Consider the following 4562-nt stretch of genomic DNA (forward strand, 5'->3'; position numbering starts at 1 on the left):
ACTTTACCAGCAAAAGTCTGCCTAGTCAAGCTATGATTTTTCCAGTAGTCTTGTATGGATGTGAGAGTTGGACCATAAAGAAAGCTGAGTGTCAAAGAATTGATGCTTTTGAACTGTGGTGTTGGACAAGACTCTTGAGAGTCCCTTGGACCGTATGGAGAGCCAACCAGTCAATCCTAAAGGAAATCAATCCTGAATATTCATTGGAAGGACTGATGATGAAGCTGAAGCTCTAATACTTTGACCGCCTGATACGAGGAACTGATTCACTAGAAAAGACCCTGATGATTGGAAAGATTGAAGGCAGGAGGAGAAGGGGACGACAGAGGATGAAGTGGTTGGATGGCATCTCTCACGCGATGGATGTGAGTTTGAGCAAGCTCCGGGAGTTGGTGATGGACAGGGAGGCCTGCAGTGCTGCAGTTCATGGGGTGCAAAGAGTGGGACATGACTGAGCAACCAAACTGAATTGAACTACTAAAATGGAATGATTTTTTTCTAAGTCAGTTTCTTCCTACCTCCAATAAATACGTTTGTAAGCATACCAAATTATTAGCTTGTGTGGGGCAACTATACTTTGAGGTCCTCTGATACATTTTCTCATTGCTTATCTTATACTTCCTTTTCATAGAACTTTTCAAAATTTCAGTGAGTTAACGTTTGCTAACTTTTTTCTTTATTGTCTCTCTCCTGATTGTGTACCACATGAGGACAGGGAACGTGTTGGTTGTATTGTTTAGCTTCCTTCAACATTCATCTGCTAAGGGGTTTTCCTGATGACTCAGTGCTAAAGAATCCACCTGCTCAATGCAGGAGGTATGGGTGCGACCCCTAGTCCAGAAAGACCCCACATGCTGTGGAGCAACGAAGCTCGTGTGCCACAACTATCGAGCCTGTGCTCTAGAGCCCACGTGCGGCAACTACTGAAACCGCGTTCCACGACTACTGAACCTGCGTGCCCTAGACCCCACGCTCTGCAGAAGAGGTCATCTCAGTGAGAAGTACGCGCACCGCAACTAAAGAGTAGCCCTCACCAGCCACAACTAGAGAAAAGCCCAAACAGTAAAAAAAGACTCAGCACAGCCAAAAAAAAAAAAATCCATCTGCCGAATGAACAAAGGGATGAAGTGGACACTCCATGGACTTATTTATCACACCTTTCATGGGAAAGCCTCCATTTGGACTGATAGTCTCTGGCTGTAGACACAAACCTGTCAGTATCAGATGCTCCATCTAGAAAGCCCCTCCCTGACGTGGGGTGGAACCATCCCCACCGATCCTTGTGGTGGGAAAACAGGATGAGAGGACAGAAGGAAAACGCTGGTTGGGAGGGAAGACACTTGTCCACTTTGCAATCCAGCTATTAATATTCTGTGGAAAAGAAGAAACCTGTTTAATATTCTATGGCAAATAGGAAACCCAGCACAATAACAAACAACTTTCTGCTGGACATTTCAAGTAATCCAGACTCTAATTCTTCTGTTTGAAAACCTGTTTGAGTCCTGGAGTCAGAGAGCCAAGGCTGAGTTACAGTTTGCAATGCCAACATACTTCTGAGATCACTCCAGGAGACCTAATGGGAAAATTCAAATGAGGCCACCTGCTTTATTACATGTCGGAAGGAGCATCTCCCCTCTTCCCCGGGTGCAATTTATTCTCCTAACCTTACAGCATGGGAAATGGAATTTTTCAATGGATCTTTTTTCCTTCAAAAGTCATCATCTTTACCAAGCCACCAAGCTTTTCATTGAAAATGGATTTAGATAATTTGGAGTTTGGTGTGTCAGATTTCTATTATTATTTTTTTTTCTTTTCAATTTTCTTTTTCTGTTCAGGAAGAGACCCATTCTGCTGTAGTCACGCCCCATTGAACAGAGTCAAACCTGGATATAATTATTTCCTCTGAGGTGAAAACAGCCTAATATGGAAGAAGCTACTGAAATTGAAATCTCAGAAAACCACCAACCCAAGGCAGGGGTATTTTTATAATGATGCATTCTCCCAAGAGGCAGGTTATTAAAATGTCAATTCTATGTGTGTGTGTATGTGTGTATATATATATATACACACACACATATATATTCACATACATATGTTCACACATATATACTTATGTGCATATAAATACATACATAGTTTTATATATATACATATACGTATATAGTCTTCAGGAGGCAGATACACAGTGATTAGTATAGACAGCAGAATCACTTACATCTAATTACAATGGAAACAGAAGTCATCTTTATAAACTGTCATATATTTAATTAAGAAAACTTAGCATTTGGATGCATGGCTACCAGTTGGTAATGAGGTGAAGAAGAACAAGTTTCAAGAAAACTGGGACAAGTTCTAAATGTACACTCTGCACCACACTCAAATAACCAAAAACAGACCCTCTAACTGGAGCAGCCATGTACTAAGTTAAAACTCAGGCTCCATCAGGTTTCTCTTCTTGTTATAGAACCATTGGAAGGACTTCCCTCATGGTACAGTGGATAAGGATACTCCTGCCAAAGCAGGAGACATGGGTTCGATCCCTGGGCCGGGAAGATTCCAGATGCCTTAGAGCAACTAAGCCCACACGCCACAACCACTGAGCCCGAGTTCTAGAGCCCGCGCGCTGCGACTGCTGAGTCCACATGTCACTACAACTGAAGCCTGCGCCCCTAGAGCCTGTGGTCCGCAACGAGAGAATCCACTGCAATGAGAAGGCCACGCACCACAATTAGATTCTAGCCCCTACTCGCCGCAACTAGAGAAAGACTGCAGGCAGCAAAAAGACCCAACACAACCAAGAATAATTTAAAAAGTTATTGAAAAAAAAAATCACTGGGAGCACATCCAGCCACACACCCCGGCTTTAAGAGTTTTCTGTTCTTTAGAAGCGAGCACAGTGGTGTCGTGTGGGCGTGCTGCCCCCTGCTTCCTCTCTAGACACTAAGAGAGACCACTAAGATGCTTAAGGCCTGAATGTGAAGCTCATACAGAAGCTTGATGCTCCACTTGTCTCTCACCAGACAGGATTTCCAGCAAACAACAGTCTGCTCCTGCTACCAGCCTGGCTTGGCTGGTCCCTAGGTGTTTCTGTTGCATGTTTATCTTTTTTGGTTTGTTTGTTTGAGCCCTGATTTGACTTTTACAGAAAATCCACCAAGACAGTTATTTTAGTCCATTCAGACTGCTATAACAGAATTCCACAGACTGGGTGGGTTAGAAACAACAGAAATTTGTCACAGTTCCAGAGGTTGGGAAGTCCAAGATCAAGTGGCCAGCAGATCTGGTGGGAGCCTTCTTACCACAACCTCACATGGCAGAAGGAATGAGAGATCTCTCTGGGTTTCCTCTAATAAAGGCACTATCCCTACTCATGAGGGCCCTACCTCCATCTCCAAAAATCATCATACTATGGATAAGGTTTCAACATATGCATTAAGCAGGGATACAAACATGCCATCTATAGCTGCTGTTGTTATTTAGTTGCTGAGTCTTGTCTGACTGTTTGTGACCCCATGGACTGTAGCCCACCAGGCTCCTCTGTCCATGGGATTTCCCAGGTGAGAATACTGGAGTGGGTTGTCATTTCCTCCTTCAGGGGATCTTCCCAGGGATTCAACCTCCGTCTCCAGCATTGGCAGGCAGATTCTTTACCACTGAGCCACCTGGGAAATTCGGGGACTCTGAAACTTGTACTTTGTGCTCTGTGTTGCAAAATTTCTTGGCTTAGAGAATGCTAGAGATTGCCAAAGTGAGTGAAATAAGTCAGACAGAGGAGAACTACTGTATGACATTCCTTATATGTGGAATCTTAAGAAAAATATGATACAAATGAACTTACTTACAAAACAGAAAGAGACTCACAGACTTAGAGAATGAACTTATGGCTGCTAGGGGGAAAGTAGACAGGGGGAAAAGATAGTTAGGGACATGCACACGCTGCTATATTTAAAATGGATAACCAACAAGGACCTACTGTATAGCACATAGAACTCTGTTCTGTGTTATGTGGCAGCCTGGATGGGAGGGAAGTTAGGGAGAGAATGGATACATGTGTATGTATGGCTGAGTCCCTCATCACAACATGGTTAATCGGCTATAGTGGTGGTGGTTTTAGTGGCTAAGTCGAATCCAACTCTTTGCAACCCCGTGGACTGTAGCCTGCCAGGCTCTTCTGTCCACGGGATTTCCCAGGCAACACTACTGGAGTAGGTTGCCATTTCCTTCTCCAGGGGATCTTCCCAGCCAAGGAATCGAACCTGCATCTCCTGTATTGGCAGGCGGTTTCTTTGCCACTGAGCCACCAGGGAAGCCTTTTATATACAAGTCTCTATAAAAAATCCTGGTGGAAGGATGGGGTGGAGAAGGTGGCCTGTTACAAATAAACAAGAATCATATCTCATCTGTCTTAAGAACCTAAACCCAGCACTGTACCTAGAGCCAACTAACTGTCTGCATGTTCTGCTTGCCCCTGACTTATTATGCTCTGACTTCTGTGCTTTTGTATAAGCTATTCCTTAGACATTGAGCTCTCATTATTCTCTGCCTGTTTTCACCTGATTATG

General features: G+C 43.8%; 1 long non-coding RNA gene across 1 annotated transcript in view; it reads right to left on the bottom strand.

The window, feature by feature from the left end:
- Window positions 1-2085, bottom strand: part of LOC104981807 — a 5336-nt gene extending 3251 nt beyond the window's left edge. The window contains exon 1 of the long non-coding RNA XR_824413.1: window positions 1212-2085. This is a non-coding gene — a long non-coding RNA (uncharacterized LOC104981807). The remainder of the gene's footprint in view (window positions 1-1211) is intronic.
- Between the last annotated feature and the right edge of the window lie 2477 nt (window positions 2086-4562).

This window comes from Bison bison, unplaced genomic scaffold (assembly GCF_000754665.1).
Source record: "Bison bison bison isolate TAMUID 2011002044 unplaced genomic scaffold, Bison_UMD1.0 scf7180017859330, whole genome shotgun sequence".
Taxonomy (NCBI): Eukaryota; Metazoa; Chordata; class Mammalia; order Artiodactyla; family Bovidae; genus Bison; species Bison bison.